The sequence below is a fragment of the Oncorhynchus keta genome, unplaced genomic scaffold (assembly GCF_023373465.1).
Source record: "Oncorhynchus keta strain PuntledgeMale-10-30-2019 unplaced genomic scaffold, Oket_V2 Un_contig_24745_pilon_pilon, whole genome shotgun sequence".
Taxonomy (NCBI): Eukaryota; Metazoa; Chordata; class Actinopteri; order Salmoniformes; family Salmonidae; genus Oncorhynchus; species Oncorhynchus keta.
In genome coordinates this window covers 32,531-53,926 of record NW_026284080.1, presented here as the reverse complement: position 1 = coordinate 53,926, position 21,396 = coordinate 32,531, and the positions used below count along the sequence as shown (strand labels likewise).

General features: G+C 47.6%; 1 pseudogene; it reads right to left on the bottom strand.

The window, feature by feature from the left end:
• LOC127922155 (sodium/potassium/calcium exchanger 1-like) overlaps positions 1-21,396 on the bottom strand; it is a 52,554-nt pseudogene that overhangs the window by 12,369 nt on the left and 18,789 nt on the right.

The following is a 21,396-nucleotide window of genomic DNA, read 5'->3' as shown; positions in this document are numbered from 1 at the left end:
GTTTCTCCTCTCTCCTCTCTCTCCTCTCCTCTCTCCTCTCCCCTCTCTCCCGTCTGAGTCTCTGACGGGCCTGGTTTCTCCTCTCTCCTCTCTCTCCTCTCCTCTCTCCTCTCCCCTCTCTCCCGTCTGAGTCTCTGACGGGCCTGGTTTCTCCTATCTCTCCTCTCTCTCCCCTCTCTCTCCTCTCTCTCTCCTCTCTCTCTCCTCTCTCTCTCCCCTCTCTCCCCTCTCTCATCTGAGTCTCTGACGGGCCTGGTTTCTCCTATCTCCCCTCTCTCTCCTCTCTCTCCCCTCTCTCCCCTCTCTCCCCTCTCTCCTATCTCTCCCCTCTCTCCCCTCTCTCCCCTCTCTCTCCTCTCTCTCCCCTCTCTCCCGTCTGAGTCTCTGACGGGCCTGGTTTCTCCTATCTCCCTCTCTCCCCTCTCTCCCCTCTCTCCTATCTCTCCCCTCTCTCCCCTCTCTCCCCTCTCTACCGTCTGAGTCTCTGACGGGTCTGGTTTCTCCTATCTCTCCCCTCTCTCCCCTCTCTCCTATCTCTCCCCTCTCTACCCTCTCTCCCCTCTCTCCCCTCTCTCCCGTCTCTCCCCTCTCTCCCCTCTCTCCTCTCTCTCCCCTCTCTCCCCTCTCTACCGTCTGAGTTTCTGACGGGCCTGGTTTCTCCTATCTCTCCTCTCTCTCCTCTCTCCCCTCTCTCCTCTCCTCTCTCTACCGTCTGAGTCTCTGATGGGCCTGGTTTCTCCTCTTCTTTAGGTGTGGTCTGGGAGGTCGAGGGTTCGGCCTGCTCAGTCTTCTCATGTCCAGCTGAAAAAAGACAGACACAAGACACAACCAATAAGCAACATGTCAGATGTTTACCTTTACATGTGAGTCATTTAACAGACTCTCTGATCCAGAGACACTACAGTAGTGAGTCATTTCGCAGACTCTCTTATCCAGAGACTTACAGTAGTGAGTCATTTAACAGACTCTCTTATCCAGAGACACTTACAGTAGTGAGTCATTTAACAGACTCTCTTATCCAGAGACACTTACAGTAGTGAGTCATTTAACAGACTCTCTTATCCAGAGACACTACAGTAGTGAGTCATTTAGCAGACTCTCTTATCCAGAGACACTTACAGTAGTGAGTCATTTAGCAGACTCTCTTATCCAGAGACACTTACAGTAGTGAGTCATTTAACAGACTCTCTTATCCAGAGACTTACAGTAGTGAGTCATTTAGCAGACTCTCTTATCCAGAGACACTTACAGTAGTGAGTCATCTAGCAGACTCTCTTATCCAGAGACACTTACAGTAGTGAGTGATTTAACAGACTCTCTTATCCAGAGATACTACAGTAGTGAGTCATTTAGCAGACTCTCTTATCCAGAGACACTTACAGTAGTGAGTCATTTAGCAGACTCTCTGATCCAGAGACACTTACAGTAGTGAGTCATTTAACAGACTCTCTTTTCCTGACACACTACAGTAGTGACTGCATACGTTTTCATTGGTACTGATCCCCGTGGGAATTGAACCCACAACCCTGGCATTGGGAGTGCCATGCTCTACCGACTAAGCCACATGGTACACATGTTCAATGTAGGGGGAGCAGCAGGTAAAGTAGGTGACCGTTCAGGAGGGGGGGGGGGGGTCCCTAGGGGGAGCAGCAGGTACAGTAAGTGACCGTTCAGGGGGGGTCCCTAGGGGGAGCAGCAGGTAAGGTAGGTGACCGTGTGATTCCTAGTGGGGTGTGACTCCTAGTGGGGTGTGACTCCTAGTGGGGTGTGATTCCTAGTGGGGTGTGACTCCTAGTGTGGTGTGACTCCTAGTGGGGTGTGATTCCTAGTGGGGTGTGACTCCTAGTGTGGTGTGATTCCTAGTGGGGTGTGACTCCTAGTGTGGTGTGACTCCTAGTGGTGTGTGACTCCTAGTGGGGTGCGACTCCTAGTGGGGTGTGTTGTGACTCGGTGTGGTGTGTTGCTGTGACTCAGTGTGGTGTGTTGATGTGACTCAGTGTGGTGTGTTGATGTGACTCAGTGTGGTGTGCTGATGTGACTCAGTGTGGTCTGTTGCTGTGACTCAGTGGGGTGTGTTGATGTGACTCAGTGTGGTGTGTTGATGTGACTCAGTGTGGTGCGTTGATGTGACTCAGTGTGTTGATGTGACTCAGTGTGGTGTGTTGATGTGACTCAGTGTGGTGATGTGACTCAGTGTGGTGTGTTGATGTGACTCGGTGTGGTGATGTGACTCAGTGTGGTGTGTTGATGTGACTCAGTGTGGTGATGTGACTCAGTGTGGTGTGGTGATGGGACTCAGTGTGGTGTGTTGATGTGACTCAGTGTGGTGATGTGACTCAGTGTGGTGATGTGACTCAGTGTGGTGTGTTGATGTGACTCGGTGTGGTGATGTGACTCAGTGTGGTGTGTTGATGTGACTCAGTGTGGTGATGTGACTCAGTGTGGTGTGTTGATGTGACTCAGTGTGGTGTGTTGATGTGACTCAGTGTGGTGTGGTGATGTGACTCAGTGTGGTGTGTTGCTGTGACTCAGTGGGGTGTGTTGATGTGACTCAGTGTGGTGTGTTGATGTGACTCAGTGTGGTGATGTGACTCAGTGTGGTGTGTTGATGTGACTCAGTGTGGTGTGTTGATGTGACTCAGTGTGGTGATGTGACTCAGTGTGGTGTGTTGATGTGACTCAGTGTGGTGATGTGACTCAGTGTGGTGTGTTGATGTGACTCAGTGTGGTGATGTGACTCAGTGTGGTGTGTTGATGTGACTCAGTGTGGTGATGTGACTCAGTGTGGTGTGTTGATGTGACTCAGTGTGGTGTGTTGATGTGACTCAGTGTGGTGTGGTGATGTGACTCAGTGTGGTGTGTTGCTGTGACTCAGTGGGGTGTGTTGATGTGACTCAGTGTGGTGTGTTGATGTGACTCAGTGTGGTGTGTTGATGTGACTCAGTGTGGTGTGTTGATGTGACTCAGTGTGGTGATGTGACTCAGTGTGGTGTGTTGATGTGACTCAGTGTGGTGATGTGACTCAGTGTGGTGTGTTGATGTGACTCAGTGTGGTGATGTGACTCAGTGTGGTGTGGTGATGGGACTCAGTGTGGTGTGTTGATGTGACTCAGTGTGGTGTGTTGTTAGTCTGTAATAACTGGAAAGGTGGTACATTGATACAGACACCTGTTAATCTGTGCATTTGTCTCTGTTTTTGTCGGTCCACCATGTCTGGATGGAGTTGTGCTTGTTGGGAACAGGGGTCGCGGTGGAGTTGATTTGGGTTCGTACCCTGTAATCATTGGGCCTCTCAGTGTGTGTGTGTAGTCTAATGAGGTCCTTCAGTGGTCCAGGCCATTACAGTCTCTCAGGGTTATGACAACCACAGGCTGAAGCGGCCTTAACACCGACCCAATCAACACTGAGATTAACATGCAGATGGGGCCCTGCGCGGCCTTAACACCGACCCAATCAATACTGAGATTAACATGCAGATGGGGCCCTGCGCGGCCTTAACACCGACCCAATCAACACTGAGATTAACATGCAGATGGGGCCCTGCGCGGCCTTAACACAAACCCAATCAACACTGAGGTTAACATGCAGATGGGGTCCTGCGAGGCCTTAACACCGACCCAATCAACACTGAGGTTAACATGCAGATGGGGCCCTGCGAGGCCTTAACACCGACCCAATCAACACTGAGGTTAACATGCAGATGGGGTCCTGCGAGGCCTTAACACCGACCCAATCAACACTGAGGTTAACATGCAGATGGGGTCCTGCGAGGCCTTAACACCGACCCAATCAACACTGAGATTAACATGCAGATGGGGCCCTGCGCGGCCTTAACACAAACCCAATCAACACTGAGGTTAACATGCAGATGGGGTCCTGCGAGGCCTTAACACCGACCCAATCAACACTGAGGTTAACATGCAGATGGGGTCCTGCGAGGCCTTAACACCGACCCAATCAACACTGAGGTTAACATGCAGATGGGGTCCTGCGAGGCCTTAACACCGACCCAATCAACACTGAGATTAACATGCAGATGGGACCCTGCGCTGCCTTAACACCGACCCAATCAATACTGAGATTAACATGCAGATGGGGCCCTGCGCGGCCTTAACACCGACCCAATCAACACTGAGATTAACATGCAGATGGGTCCCTGCGCTGCCTTAACACCGACCCAATCAACACTGAGATTAACATGCAGATGGGTCCCTGCGCTGCCTTAACACCGACCCAATCAACACTGAGATTAACATGCAGATGGGGCCCTGCGCGGCCTTAACACCGACCCAATCAACACTGAGATTAACATGCAGATGGGGTCCTGCGCGGCCTTAACACCGACCCAATCAACACTGAGATTAACATGCAGATGGGGCCCTGCGCGGCCTTAACACCGACCCAATCAACACTGAGATTAACATGCAGATGGGGCCCTGCACGTGTGTGTGTGTCAGAGGAAGAGGTCATCGTCTTTTTGATTCATGGCTCGTTAACCTTTAGTTACACCGTTTTTGGCATATGACATAGGCCTACAATATAATAATAATAATAATAATAGCCAGCAGCATACCACCCTGTCCACGGGGCAACATTTGATGACAAAGTATTCCGAGTCGGGGGAGCAGAATTTCGCAGGTTCCTGTACGTTTCAAACCATGTGTTGTTGGTCATGAAGCAGAGCCGACCACCTTTGTTCTTAGCCAGAGAGATTCTGCTTCCTATCCACTCAGAAACCATGTGTTGTTGGTCATGAAGCAGAGCCGACCACCTTTGTTCTTAGCCAGAGAGATTCTGCTTCCTATCCACTCAGAAACCATGTGTTGTTGGTCATTAAGCAGAGCCGACCACCTTTGTTCTTAGCCAGAGAGATTCTGCTTCCTATCCACTCAGAAACCATGTGTTGTTGGTCATTAAGCAGAGCCGACCACCTTTGTTCTTAGCCAGAGAGATTCTGCTTCCTATCCACTCAGAAACCATGTGTTGTTGGTCATGAAGCAGAGCCGACCACCTTTGTTCTTAGCCAGAGAGATTCTGCTTCCTATCCACTCAGAAACCATGTGTTGTTGGTCATTAAGCAGAGCCGACCACCTTTGTTCTTAGCCAGAGAGATTCTGCTTCCTATCCACTCAGAAACCATGTGTTGTTGGTCATGAAGCAGAGCCGACCACCTTTGTTCTTAGCCAGAGAGATTCTGCTTCCTATCCACTCAGAAACCATGTGTTGTTGGTCATGAAGCAGAGCCGACCACCTTTGTTCTTAGCCAGAGAGATTCTGCTTCCTATCCACTCAGAAACCATGTGTTGTTGGTCATGAAGCAGAGCCGACCACCTTTGTTCTTAGCCAGAGAGATTCTGCTTCCTATCCACTCAGAAACCATGTGTTGTTGGTCATTAAGCAGAGCCGACCACCTTTGTTCTTAGCCAGAGAGATTCTGCTTCCTATCCACTCAGAAACCATGTGTTGTTGGTCACGAAGCAGAGCCGACCACCTTTGTTCTTAGCCAGAGAGATTCTGCTTCCTATCCACTCAGAAACCATGTGTTGTTGGTCATGAAGCAGAGCCGACCACCTTTGTTCTTAGCCAGAGAGATTCTGCTTCCTATCCACTCAGAAACCATGTGTTGTTGGTCACGAAGCAGAGCCGACCACCTTTGTTCTTAGCCAGAGATTCTGCTTCCTATCCACTCAGAAACCATGTTGTTGTTGGTCATGAAGCAGAGCCGACCACCTTTGTTCTTAGCCAGAGAGATTCTGCTTCCTATCCACTCAGAAACCATTTGTTGTTGGTCATGAAGCAGAGCCGACCACCTTTGTTCTTAGCCAGAGAGATTCTGCTTCCTATCCACTCAGAAACCATGTGTTGTTGGTCATTAAGCAGAGCCGACCACCTTTGTTCTTAGCCAGAGAGATTCTGCTTCCTATCCACTCAGAAACCATGTGTTGTTGGTCATTAAGCAGAGCCGACCACCTTTGTTCTTAGCCAGAGATTCTGCTTCCTATCCACTCAGAAACCATGTGTTGTTGGTCATTAAGCAGAGCCGACCACCTTTGTTCTTAGCCAGAGAGATTCTGCTTCCTATCCACTCAGAAACCATGTGTTGTTGGTCATGAAGCAGAGCCGACCACCTTTGTTCTTAGCCAGAGAGATTCTGCTTCCTATCCACTCAGAAACCATGTGTTGTTGGTCATTAAGCAGAGCCGACCACCTTTGTTCTTAGCCAGAGAGATTCTGCTTCCTATCCACTCAGAAACCATGTGTTGTTGGTCATGAAGCAGAGCCGACCACCTTTGTTCTTAGCCAGAGAGATTCTGCTTCCTATCCACTCAGAAACCATGTGTTGTTGGTCATGAAGCAGAGCCGACCACCTTGTTCTTAGCCAGAGAGATTCTGCTTCCTATCCACTCAGAAACCATGTGTTGTTGGTCATGAAGCAGAGCCGACCACCTTTGTTCTTAGCCAGAGAGATTCTGCTTCCTATCCACTCAGAAACCATGTGTTGTTGGTCATGAAGCAGAGCCGACCACCTTTGTTCTTAGCCAGAGAGATTCTGCTTCCTATCCACTCAGAAACCATGTGTTGTTGGTCATGAAGCAGAGCCGACCACCTTTGTTCTTAGCCAGAGAGATTCTGCTTCCTATCCACTCAGAAACCATGTGTTGTTGGTCATGAAGCAGAGCCGACCACCTTTGTTCTTAGCCAGAGAGATTCTGCTTCCTATCCACTCAGAAACCATGTGTTGTTGGTCATGAAGCAGAGCCGACCACCTTTGTTCTTAGCCAGAGATTCTGCTTCCTATCCACTCAGAAACCATGTGTTGTTGGTCATGAAGCAGAGCCGACCACCTTTGTTCTTAGCCAGAGAGATTCTGCTTCCTATCCACTCAGAAACCATGTGTTGTTGGTCATGAAGCAGAGCCGACCACCTTTGTTCTTAGCCAGAGAGATTCTGCTTCCTATCCACTCAGAAACCATGTGTTGTTGGTCATTAAGCAGAGCCGACCACCTTTGTTCTTAGCCAGAGAGATTCTGCTTCCTATCCACTCAGAAACCATGTGTTGTTGGTCATGAAGCAGAGCCGACCACCTTTGTTCTTAGCCAGAGAGATTCTGCTTCCTATCCACTCAGAAACCATGTGTTGTTGGTCATGAAGCAGAGCCGACCACCTTTGTTCTTAGCCAGAGAGATTCTGCTTCCTATCCACTCAGAAACCATGTGTTGTTGGTCATGAAGCAGAGCCGACCACCTTTGTTCTTAGCCAGAGAGATTCTGCTTCCTATCCACTCAGAAACCATGTGTTGTTGGTCACGAAGCAGAGCCGACCACCTTTGTTCTTAGCCAGAGAGATTCTGCTTCCTATCCACTCAGAAACCATGTGTTGTTGGTCATTAAGCAGAGCCGACCACCTTTGTTCTTAGCCAGAGAGATTCTGCTTCCTATCCACTCAGAAACCATGTGTTGTTGGTCATGAAGCAGAGCCGACCACCTTTGTTCTTAGCCAGAGAGATTCTGCTTCCTATCCACTCAGAAACCATGTGTTGTTGGTCATGAAGCAGAGCCGACCACCTTTGTTCTTAGCCAGAGAGATTCTGCTTCCTATCCACTCAGAAACCAGAAGCAGATTCTGCCAGAGAGATTCTGCTTCCTATCCACTCAGAAACCATGTGTTGTTGGTCATGAAGCAGAGCCGACCACCTTTGTTCTTAGCCAGAGATTCTGCTTCCTATCCACTCAGAAACCATGTGTTGTTGGTCACGAAGCAGAGCCGACCACCTTTGTTCTTAGCCAGAGATTCTGCTTCCTATCCACTCAGAAACCATGTGTTGTTGGTCACGAAGCAGAGCCGACCACCTTTGTTCTTAGCCAGAGATTCTGCTTCCTATCCACTCAGAAACCATTTGTTGTTGGTCATGAAGCAGAGCCGACCACCTTTGTTCTTAGCCAGAGAGATTCTGCTTCCTATCCACTCAGAAACCATGTGTTGTTGGTCATTAAGCAGAGCCGACCACCTTTGTTCTTAGCCAGAGAGATTCTGCTTCCTATCCACTCAGAAACCATGTGTTGTTGGTCATTAAGCAGAGCCGACCACCTTTGTTCTTAGCCAGAGAGATTCTGCTTCCTATCCACTCAGAAACCATGTGTTGTTGGTCATTAAGCAGAGCCGACCACCTTTGTTCTTAGCCAGAGAGATTCTGCTTCCTATCCACTCAGAAACCATGTGTTGTTGGTCACGAAGCAGAGCCGACCACCTTTGTTCTTAGCCAGAGAGATTCTGCTTCCTATCCACTCAGAAACCATGTGTTGTTGGTCATGAAGCAGAGCCGACCACCTTTGTTCTTAGCCAGAGAGATTCTGCTTCCTATCCACTCAGAAACCATGTGTTGTTGGTCATTAAGCAGAGCCGACCACCTTTGTTCTTAGCCAGAGAGATTCTGCTTCCTATCCACTCAGAAACCATGTGTTGTTGGTCATGAAGCAGAGCCGACCACCTTTGTTCTTAGCCAGAGAGATTCTGCTTCCTATCCACTCAGAAACCATGTGTTGTTGGTCATGAAGCAGAGCCGACCACCTTTGTTCTTAGCCAGAGAGATTCTGCTTCCTATCCACTCAGAAACCATGTGTTGTTGGTCATGAAGCAGAGCCGACCACCTTTGTTCTTAGCCAGAGAGATTCTGCTTCCTATCCACTCAGAAACCATGTGTTGTTGGTCATGAAGCAGAGCCGACCACCTTTGTTCTTAGCCAGAGAGATTCTGCTTCCTATCCACTCAGAAACCATGTGTTGTTGGTCATGAAGCAGAGCCGACCACCTTTGTTCTTAGCCAGAGAGATTCTGCTTCCTATCCACTCAGAAACCATGTGTTGTTGGTCATTAAGCAGAGCCGACCACCTTTGTTCTTAGCCAGAGAGATTCTGCTTCCTATCCACTCAGAAACCATGTGTTGTTGGTCATGAAGCAGAGCCGACCACCTTTGTTCTTAGCCAGAGAGATTCTGCTTCCTATCCACTCAGAAACCATGTGTTGTTGGTCATGAAGCAGAGCCGACCACCTTTGTTCTTAGCCAGAGAGATTCTGCTTCCTATCCACTCAGAAACCATGTGTTGTTGGTCATGAAGCAGAGCCGACCACCTTTGTTCTTAGCCAGAGAGATTCTGCTTCCTATCCACTCAGAAACCATGTGTTGTTGGTCATTAAGCAGAGCCGACCACCTTTGTTCTTAGCCAGAGATTCTGCTTCCTATCCACTCAGAAACCATGTGTTGTTGGTCATGAAGCAGAGCCGACCACCTTTGTTCTTAGCCAGAGAGATTCTGCTTCCTATCCACTCAGAAACCATGTGTTGTTGGTCATGAAGCAGAGCCGACCACCTTTGTTCTTAGCCAGAGAGATTCTGCTTCCTATCCACTCAGAAACCATGTGTTGTTGGTCATGAAGCAGAGCCGACCACCTTTGTTCTTAGCCAGAGAGATTCTGCTTCCTATCCACTCAGAAACCATGTGTTGTTGGTCATTAAGCAGAGCCGACCACCTTTGTTCTTAGCCAGAGAGATTCTGCTTCCTATCCACTCAGAAACCATGTGTTGTTGGTCATTAAGCAGAGCCGACCACCTTTGTTCTTAGCCAGAGAGATTCTGCTTCCTATCCACTCAGAAACCATGTGTTGTTGGTCATGAAGCAGAGCCGACCACCTTTGTTCTTAGCCAGAGAGATTCTGCTTCCTATCCACTCAGAAACCATGTGTTGTTGGTCATGAAGCAGAGCCGACCACCTTTGTTCTTAGCCAGAGAGATTCTGCTTCCTATCCACTCAGAAACCATGTGTTGTTGGTCATTAAGCAGAGCCGACCACCTTTGTTCTTAGCCAGAGAGATTCTGCTTCCTATCCACTCAGAAACCATGTGTTGTTGGTCATGAAGCAGAGCCGACCACCTTTGTTCTTAGCCAGAGAGATTCTGCTTCCTATCCACTCAGAAACCATGTGTTGTTGGTCATGAAGCAGAGCCGACCACCTTTGTTCTTAGCCAGAGAGATTCTGCTTCCTATCCACTCAGAAACCATGTGTTGTTGGTCATGAAGCAGAGCCGACCACCTTTGTTCTTAGCCAGAGAGATTCTGCTTCCTATCCACTCAGAAACCATGTGTTGTTGGTCATGAAGCAGAGCCGACCACCTTTGTTCTTTGTTCTTAGCCAGAGAGATTCTGCTTCCTATCCACTCAGAAACCATGTGTTGTTGGTCATGAAGCAGAGCCGACCACCTTTGTTCTTAGCCAGAGATTCTGCTTCCTATCCACTCAGAAACCATGTGTTGTTGGTCATGAAGCAGAGCCGACCACCTTTGTTCTTAGCCAGAGAGATTCTGCTTCCTATCCACTCAGAAACCATGTGTTGTTGGTCATTAAGCAGAGCCGACCACCTTTGTTCTTAGCCAGAGAGATTCTGCTTCCTATCCACTCAGAAACCATGTGTTGTTGGTCATGAAGCAGAGCCGACCACCTTTGTTCTTAGCCAGAGAGATTCTGCTTCCTATCCACTCAGAAACCATGTGTTGTTGGTCATGAAGCAGAGCCGACCACCTTTGTTCTTAGCCAGAGAGATTCTGCTTCCTATCCACTCAGAAACCATGTGTTGTTGGTCATGAAGCAGAGCCGACCACCTTTGTTCTTAGCCAGAGAGATTCTGCTTCCTATCCACTCAGAAACCATGTGTTGTTGGTCATGAAGCAGAGCCGACCACCTTTGTTCTTAGCCAGAGAGATTCTGCTTCCTATCCACTCAGAAACCATGTGTTGTTGGTCATGAAGCAGAGCCGACCACCTTTGTTCTTAGCCAGAGAGATTCTGCTTCCTATCCACTCAGAAACCATGTGTTGTTGGTCATGAAGCAGAGCCGACCACCTTTGTTCTTAGCCAGAGAGATTCTGCTTCCTATCCACTCAGAAACCATGTGTTGTTGGTCATGAAGCAGAGCCGACCACCTTTGTTCTTAGCCAGAGAGATTCTGCTTCCTATCCACTCAGAAACCATGTGTTGTTGGTCATGAAGCAGAGCCGACCACCTTTGTTCTTAGCCAGAGAGATTCTGCTTCCTATCCACTCAGAAACCATGTGTTGTTGGTCATGAAGCAGAGCCGACCACCTTTGTTCTTAGCCAGAGAGATTCTGCTTCCTATCCACTCAGAAACCATGTGTTGTTGGTCACGAAGCAGAGCCGACCACCTTTGTTCTTAGCCAGAGAGATTCTGCTTCCTATCCACTCAGAAACCATGTGTTGTTGGTCATGAAGCAGAGCCGACCACCTTTGTTCTTAGCCAGAGAGATTCTGCTTCCTATCCACTCAGAAACCATGTGTTGTTGGTCATGAAGCAGAGCCGACCACCTTTGTTCTTAGCCAGAGAGATTCTGCTTCCTATCCACTCAGAAACCATGTGTTGTTGGTCATGAAGCAGAGCCGACCACCTTTGTTCTTAGCCAGAGAGATTCTGCTTCCTATCCACTCAGAAACCATGTGTTGTTGGTCATTAAGCAGAGCCGACCACCTTTGTTCTTAGCCAGAGAGATTCTGCTTCCTATCCACTCAGAAACCATGTGTTGTTGGTCATTAAGCAGAGCCGACCACCTTTGTTCTTAGCCAGAGAGATTCTGCTTCCTATCCACTCAGAAACCATGTGTTGTTGGTCATGAAGCAGAGCCGACCACCTTTGTTCTTAGCCAGAGAGATTCTGCTTCCTATCCACTCAGAAACCATGTGTTGTTGGTCATGAAGCAGAGCCGACCACCTTTGTTCTTAGCCAGAGAGATTCTGCTTCCTATCCACTCAGAAACTATGTGTTGTTGGTCATGAAGCAGAGCCGACCACCTTTGTTCTTAGCCAGAGAGATTCTGCTTCCTATCCACTCAGAAACCATGTGTTGTTGGTCATTAAGCAGAGCCGACCACCTTTGTTCTTAGCCAGAGAGATTCTGCTTCCTATCCACTCAGAAACCATGTGTTGTTGGTCATGAAGCAGAGCCGACCACCTTTGTTCTTAGCCAGAGAGATTCTGCTTCCTATCCACTCATAAACCATGTGTTGTTGGTCATGAAGCAGAGCCGACCACCTTTGTTCTTAGCCAGAGAGATTCTGCTTCCTATCCACTCAGAAACCATGTGTTGTTGGTCATGAAGCAGAGCCGACCACCTTTGTTCTTAGCCAGAGAGATTCTGCTTCCTATCCACTCAGAAACCATGTGTTGTTGGTCATTAAGCAGAGCCGACCACCTTTGTTCTTAGCCAGAGAGATTCTGCTTCCTATCCACTCAGAAACCATGTGTTGTTGGTCATTAAGCAGAGCCGACCACCTTTGTTCTTAGCCAGAGAGATTCTGCTTCCTATCCACTCAGAAACCATGTGTTGTTGGTCATGAAGCAGAGCCGACCACCTTTGTTCTTAGCCAGAGAGATTCTGCTTCCTATCCACTCAGAAACCATGTGTTGTTGGTCATGAAGCAGAGCCGACCACCTTTGTTCTTAGCCAGAGAGATTCTGCTTCCTATCCACTCAGAAACCATGTGTTGTTGGTCATGAAGCAGAGCCGACCACCTTTGTTCTTAGCCAGAGAGATTCTGCTTCCTATCCACTCAGAAACCATGTGTTGTTGGTCATGAAGCAGAGCCGACCACCTTTGTTCTTAGCCAGAGAGATTCTGCTTCCTATCCACTCAGAAACCATGTGTTGTTGGTCATTAAGCAGAGCCGACCACCTTTGTTCTTAGCCAGAGAGATTCTGCTTCCTATCCACTCAGAAACCATGTGTTGTTGGTCATGAAGCAGAGCCGACCACCTTTGTTCTTAGCCAGAGAGATTCTGCTTCCTATCCACTCAGAAACCATGTGTTGTTGGTCATGAAGCAGAGCCGACCACCTTTGTTCTTAGCCAGAGAGATTCTGCTTCCTATCCACTCAGAAACCATGTGTTGTTGGTCATGAAGCAGAGCCGACCACCTTTGTTCTTAGCCAGAGAGATTCTGCTTCCTATCCACTCAGAAACCATGTGTTGTTGGTCATGAAGCAGAGCCGACCACCTTTGTTCTTAGCCAGAGAGATTCTGCTTCCTATCCACTCAGAAACCATGTGTTGTTGGTCATGAAGCAGAGCCGACCACCTTTGTTCTTAGCCAGAGAGATTCTGCTTCCTATCCACTCAGAAACCATGTGTTGTTGGTCATGAAGCAGAGCCGACCACCTTTGTTCTTAGCCAGAGAGATTCTGCTTCCTATCCACTCAGAAACCATGTGTTGTTGGTCATGAAGCAGAGCCGACCACCTTTGTTCTTAGCCAGAGAGATTCTGCTTCCTATCCACTCAGAAACCATGTGTTGTTGGTCATGAAGCAGAGCCGACCACCTTTGTTCTTAGCCAGAGAGATTCTGCTTCCTATCCACTCAGAAACCATGTGTTGTTGGTCATGAAGCAGAGCCGACCACCTTTGTTCTTAGCCAGAGAGATTCTGCTTCCTATCCACTCAGAAACCATGTGTTGTTGGTCATGAAGCAGAGCCGACCACCTTTGTTCTTAGCCAGAGAGATTCTGCTTCCTATCCACTCAGAAACCATGTGTTGTTGGTCATGAAGCAGAGCCGACCACCTTTGTTCTTAGCCAGAGAGATTCTGCTTCCTATCCACTCAGAAACCATGTGTTGTTGGTCATGAAGCAGAGCCGACCACCTTTGTTCTTAGCCAGAGAGATTCTGCTTCCTATCCACTCAGAAACCATGTGTTGTTGGTCATGAAGCAGAGCCGACCACCTTTGTTCTTAGCCAGAGAGATTCTGCTTCCTATCCACTCAGAAACCATGTGTTGTTGGTCATGAAGCAGAGCCGACCACCTTTATTCTTAGCCAGAGAGATTCTGCTTCCTATCCACTCAGAAACCATGTGTTGTTGGTCATGAAGCAGAGCCGACCACCTTTGTTCTTAGCCAGAGAGATTCTGCTTCCTATCCACTCAGAAACCATGTGTTGTTGGTCATTAAGCAGAGCCGACCACCTTTGTTCTTAGCCAGAGAGATTCTGCTTCCTATCCACTCAGAAACCATGTGTTGTTGGTCATGAAGCAGAGCCGACCACCTTTGTTCTTAGCCAGAGAGATTCTGCTTCCTATCCACTCAGAAATCGGTAAAAACCCGCCGGTTGTATATAATCCCTCTGGATGTCGGAGGAAAGTCTCAGAAAAACAAGAGTATGTTACAGGATCTGATGTCCCTCTGGAAGGAGATCCTCGCCCTGAGCTTGTCAAGTTGGTTCATTAATGATTGAACATTAATTAATGCTCGGTAATGGAGGATGGGTCGGCCGGCGTCTTAAGCTCAGTGAAACCCTGCCACGTCTGCCTCTCCGTCAGCATCTTCTCTTCCTACTCTCCTGTAGGACTCCCAAGCAGCTCGGCACCTCGCTGAAGAAGCTAGTCCATTGTTTCGCCGTCTCAGAGAACTCGGGTAGACGGTGAGTACCCAGCGATTCGTATTCTAATAGTTCTACTCGGGTGTATGTTGTGATGCACAAAACAAACTGATTCAGAAAATGTTTGGAAAACACACAAGAAAAATGTGCAATGTTTTGTCAGAGCGCGAAGGCGAGACACCCTCTGTTGGCCCCATTTTACCAGGAATACTTGGTCATTAAATGACACCCTCTGTTGGCCCCATTTTACCAGGAATACTTGGTCATTAAATGACACCCTTTTTCACCTTCTGAAAGTGTTCTCAGGGATCAACTCCATGGCTGTGTTCATCCAGCCCCAATCTGACACCAAAAAGGAGCTCCAAGATCTTCATTGGACCGTGAACAAACTGGAGACTCCCAGAGGCAGTGTTCATTATTCTAGGGGACTTTAACAGAAGTCATTTGAGAACCGTGCTCCCAAAAATAATTACCAACACCTCGACTGTATAACTGGCGTAAATTCTACTCTTGACCACTGCTACACGTCTTTTCGACACTGGGTATAAGGCCCTTTCCCGTCCTCCTTTCGCGAAATCCAACCAGGACTCCATCCTGCTTCTCCCTGCCTACAAACAAAAACTCAAGAGGGAAGTTCCTGTTAGCCAGGTCTGTACAGCGTTGGTCCGTCCAATTAGAAGACTGGATTCATGCTGGAATATGTTCAAGACTGGATTGAATCACGTGGGCTGTGTTCTGGGTCACCGGAGATAACGTTCTATGTTCTGGATAACGTCGTTCTGGAGATAACGTGAATATACTCACCGACTCAGTCACCAGAGATATCGTCAATAACGTCAATATATCAGTACGTTGACTCAGTCACCGGAGATAACGTCAATATACACACCGACTCAGTCACCGGATTAATCAGAAAATGCATAGATAGCTACATTGCGGTCACCAACACCATCCTACCAGGGGAGCTAAACACCTTTTTCTCAAGATTCGGTCAAATGACCCTGAGCTGCCGAAGAGAGTCCCCGATGACAATGTGGGCTATACACTCTAAGTTTCCACTCGGAGTACCACACTAGGTGTCACACCAACACAGCACACTACATCAACATACCACACTAGGTGTCACACCAACACAGCACAACATAACGACAACATAGAGTCACATCAACACACTCCACTAGGAGTCACATCAACACACTCCACTAGGAGTCACATCAACACACACACCTATAGGCCTGGACCAAACGCAACGTGTATACAGAACGTAACGAGAACATTCACGGAACATAACGACAACATCAAACCAAACGCATCATTATACAGAACGTTACGAGAACATTCACTGACGCTAAACCAAATCAAGCACTAAACGTATAGATAACGTTGGCCTTACCTTTCCTCTGCACCGACACCTCCGTCCTGACCTCCCCATTAAAGGTTGTTTCTAATTGGCAGAGATACGTCAGGTAAAATGACCAGTTACCACGGAGACACAACATATCCACACGCTGCCTCGTGGAGAGTAATGTATGATGGAATATGACCAGTTACCACGGAGACACAACATATCCACCCGCTGCCTCGTGGAGAGTAATGTATGATGGAATATGACCAGTTACCACGGAGACACAACATATCCACACGCTGCCTCGTGGAGAGTAATGTATGATGGAATATGACCAGTTACCACGGAGACACAACATATCCACCCGCTGCCTCGTGGAGAGTAATGTATGATGGAATATGACCAGTTACCACGGAGACACAACATATCCACACGCTGCCTCGTGGGGAGTAATGTATGATGGAATATGACCAGTTACCACGGAGACACAACATATCCACACGCTGCCTCGTGGAGAGTAATGTATGAGGAATATGACCAGTTACCACGGAGACACAACATATCCACACGCTGCCTCGTGGAGAGTAATGTATGATGGAATATGACCAGTTACCACGGAGACACAACATATCCACCCGCTGCCTCGTGGAGAGTAATGTATGATGGAATATGACCAGTTACCACGGAGACACAACATATCCACACGCTGCCTCGTGGAGAGTAATGTATGATGGAATATGACCAGTTACCACGGAGACACAACATATCCACCCGCTGCCTCGTGGAGAGTAATGTATGATGGAATATGACCAGTTACCACGGAGACACAACATATCCACACGCTGCCTCGTGGAGAGTAATGTATGATGGAATATGACCAGTTACCACGGAGACACAACATATCCACACGCTGCCTCGTGGAGAGTAATGTATGATGGAATATGACCAGTTACCACGGAGACACAACATATCCACACGCTGCCTCGTGGAGAGTAATGTATGATGGAATATGACCAGTTACCACGGAGACACAACATATCCACCCGCTGCCTCGTGGAGAGTAATGTATGATGGAATATGACCAGTTACCACGGAGACACAACATATCCACACGCTGCCTCGTGGAGAGTAATGTATGATGGAATATGACCAGTTACCACGGAGACACAACATATCCACACGCTGCCTCGTGGAGAGTAATGTATGATGGAATATGACCAGTTACCACGGAGACACAACATATCCACACGCTGCCTCGTGGAGAGTAATGTATGATGGAATATGACCAGTTACCACGGAGACACAACATATCCACACGCTGCCTCGTGGAGAGTAATGTATGATGGAATATGACCAGTTACCACGGAGACACATCCACCCGCTGCCTCGTGGAGAGTAATGTATGATGGAATATGACCAGTTACCACGGAGACACAACATATCCACCCGCTGCCTCGTGGAGAGTAATGTATGATGGAATATGACCAGTTACCACGGAGACACAACATATCCACCCGCTGCCTCGTGGAGAGTAATGTATGATGGAATATGAGCCATAGACACAACCGAAGTTACTGTACCACACAAACAAAACACAACCACTTCCTTCATAATATTGACTGAAAATGAGCTGAACAGGCATGAAAACTAGTATCCTCTTCTAGGGAAGAGTGAGATACAGTTGAGATGAAAACGTCTATTTTGGAGTGATAGATAGTAGACAGAAGATGAAGAGATACTCAGGGCTGGCATGAAGTGACAGTACAGGGTGACAACATGAGGAGAAGGTGACATGTTGACATCCCTCTTACCTTGTCTAACTCTCCTCTGACCAGGGCCTCTAACATCTCTGCTAAAGCCTGTCTCTGGAATAAGGGGACGATGGAAGACACCATAGAATTACATATTAGAACTCATTTGATAGGATCTCTGTTGGAGAGACATTCAGTCAGCCTCTGTATTTACCAGGTCCCCCAAGTCCCCTGGCATCCAGAGCTGTGGTGTGGAGTAGCCCATTAGAGCAGCGCTCTCCAAACCTGGTCCTGGGGGGAGACCCAGAGCTGTGGTGTGGAGTAGCCCATTAGAGCAGCGCTCTCCAAACCTGGTCCTGGGGGAGAGACCCAGAGCTGTGGTGTGGAGTAGCCCATTAGAGCAGCTCTCTCCAAACCTGGTCCTGGGGGGGAGACCTGATCCAAAAGCCTCTCAACACCTTGGTGCTACCTTACACTAGAGACTCGTGTTCTGTGAGAAGTGAAGAGCAGAGGTCAAGTCCACCTGTGTTCCTGGATTACAGGGACGTGACTGTTCTGTCCTCTACTGGAGTGACCTTCACTGAGTCCTCAGGCCACCAGGCAGCCAGACATGTCCCCATGCAGCCTCCTCCCTCCCAGCTCTCTCATCCTTAATCAGCTTTCAATACAGGCTAATAAAAGCTGGATAAGAGCCAGCGTCTGGCCAACCAATCTCTTTATCCCAATAGCACTGTCTCTAGGTCTCTCGTTGTACTGGACTGTGTGTGTCATTGAGCTAACAGTCTGATGTTGCTGTGAAGCTAACAGTCTGATGCTGCTGGGAAGCTAACAGTCTGATGCTGAAGGTGAAGCTAACAGTCTGATGCTGAAGGTGAAGCTAACAGTCTGATGCTGAAGGTGAAGCTAACAGTCTGATGCTGCTGTGAAGCTAACAGTCTGATGTTGCTGTGAAGCTAACAGTCTGATGCTGCTGTGAAGCTAACAGTCTGATGTTGCTGTGAAGCTAACAGTCTGATGTTGAAGGTGAAGCTAACAGTCTGATGTTGAGTTACACATGGAAGCTAACAGTCTGAATAACACAGTAGAAAAAAATGTGAAGCTAACAGTCTGATGCTGAAGGTGAAGCTAACAGTCTGATGCTGAGGTGAAGCTAACAGTCTGATGCTGCTGTGAAGCTAACAGTCTGATGCTGAAGGTGATAAAGATCTGATGGGCTGTGAAGCTAACAGTCTGATGCTGAGCTGAAAAGTAAATAAATCTGATGTTGCTGTAAAAACAGTCTGATGCTGAAAACAGGGTGTGAAGCTAACAGTCTGATGCTGCTGAAGCTATGAAGCTCCGGTCTGATGTTGCTGTGAAGATAACAGTCTGCCAACTTCAGATGCTGCTGTGAAGCTAACAGTCTGATGTGAAGGTGAAGCTAACAGTCTGATGCTGAAGGTGAAGCTAACAGTCTGATGATGCTGTGAAGTCTAACAGTGTGATGCTGTGAAGCTAACAGTCTGATGTTGCTGTGAAGCTAACAGTCTGATGCTGAAGGTGAAGCTAACAGTCTGATGCTGCTGTGAAGCTAACAGTCTGATGTTGCTGTGAAGCTAACAGTCTGATGCTGAAGGTGAAGCTAACAGTCTGATTTGCTGCTGTGAAGCTAACAGTCTGATGTTGCTGTGAAGCTAACAGTCTGATGCTGCTGTGAAGCTAACAGTCTGATGTTGCTGTGAAGCTAACAGTCTGATGCTAAGGAGTCTGATGCTGCTGTGAAGCTAACAGTCTGATGCTGAAGGTGAAGCTAACAGTCTGATGTTTGCTCTGAAGCTGCTGAAGCTAACAGTCTGATGCTGAAGGTGAAGCTAACAGTCTGATGTTGCTGTGAAGCTAACAGTCTGATGCTGCTGTGAAGCTCACAGTCTGATGCTGAAGGTGAAGCTAACCGTCTGATGCTGAAGGTGAAGCTAACAGTCTGATGCTGCTGTGAAGCTAACAGTCTGATGCTGAAGGTGAAGCTAACAGTCTGATGCTGAAGGTGAAGCTAACAGTCTGATGCTGAAGGTGATGCTAACGGTCTGATGCTGCTGTGAAGCTAACGGTCTGACGCTGAAGGTGATGCTAACAGTCTGATGCTGCTATGAAGCTAACAGTCTGATGCTACTGTAAAGCTAACAGTCTGATGCTGCTGTGAAGCTAAAGGTCCCTGTGCTGCTAGTGAAGCTAAGAGTCTGAATGCTGCTGTGAAGGTCCCTGTGACAGTAGTGAAGATAGAAGGTCCCTGCTGACAGTAGTGAATATAGAAGGTCCCTGTGCAGTAGTGAATATAGAAGGTCCCTGTGATGTAGTGACTATAGAAGGTCCCTGTGACAGTAGTGAATATAGAAGGTCCCTGTGACAGTAGTGACTATAGAAGGTCCCTGTGACAGTAGTGAATATAGAAGGTCCCTGTGACAGTAGTGAATATAGAAGGTCCCTGTGACAGTAGTGACTATAGAAGGTCCCTGTGGCAGTAGTGAATATAGAAGGTCCCTGTGACAGTAGTGAATATAGAAGGTCCCTGTGGCAGTAGTGACTATAGAAGGTCCCTGTGACAGTAGTGAATATAGAAGGTCCCTGTGACAGTAGTGACTATAGAAGGTCCCTGTGACAGTAGTGAATATAGAAGGTCCCTGTGACAGTAGTGAATATAGAAGGTCCCTGTGACAGTAGTGACTATAGAAGGTCCCTGTGGCAGTAGTGAATATAGAAGGTCCCTGTGGCAGTAGTGAATATAGAAGGTCCCTGTGGCAGTAGTGAATATAGAAGGTCCCTGTGACAGTAGTGACTATAGAAGGTCCCTGTGACAGTAGTGAATATAGAAGGTCCCTGTGGCAGTAGTGAATATAGAAGGTCCCTGTGGCAGTAGTGAATATAGAAGGTCCCTGTGACAGTAGTGAATATAGAAGGTCCCTGTGGCAGTAGTGAATATAGAAGGTCCCTGTGGCAGTAGTGACTATAGAAGGTCCCTGTGACAGTAGTGAATATAGAAGGTCCCTGTGACAGTAGTGAATATAGAAGGTCCCTGTGACAGTAGTGACTATAGAAGGTCCCTGTGGCAGTAGTGAATATAGAAGGTCCCTGTGGCAGTAGTGAATATAGAAGGTCCCTGTGACAGTAGTGAATATAGAAGGTCCCTGTGACAGTAGTGACTATAGAAGGTCCCTGTGGCAGTAGTGAATATAGAAGGTCCCTGTGGCAGTAGTGAATATAGAAGGTCCCTGTGGCAGTAGTGACTATAGAAGGTCCCTGTGACAGTAGTGACTATAGAAGGTCCCTGTGGCAGTAGTGAATATAGAAGGTCCCTGTGGCAGTAGTGAATATAGAAGGTCCCTGTGACAGTAGTGACTATAGAAGGTCCCTGTGACAGTAGTGACTATAGAAGGTCCCTGTGGCAGTAGTGAATATAGAAGGTCCCTGTGGCAGTAGTGAATATAGAAGGTCCCTGTGACAGTAGTGAATATAGAAGGTCCCTGTGACAGTAGTGACTATAGAAGGTCCCTGTGACAGTAGTGAAAGTATAGAAGGGCCCTGTGGCCGGACTGTAGTGAAAAATGTTTAAATGACGATAGTCTAGTGAACCTAATTGAACCTACTGAAAACCTAACAAATATATTCCAATATGATCAGATAAATAAAGTCCTCTGTCAGTAATCTTTAATACAGACACAAAAGACAAATTTCCTTTATATAAAAATCCCCATAACATGAACATTAAATGAAAGAAACCGGTATTCAAGGCACCATCAGTAGCCTATATTTTCTATTTTAGAAAAGTGGGCTAAATTTACTTCAAAGAAAAAAACAATCCCATCCACTCAACTGAAATATTTTTAAAATATAATTGATTGA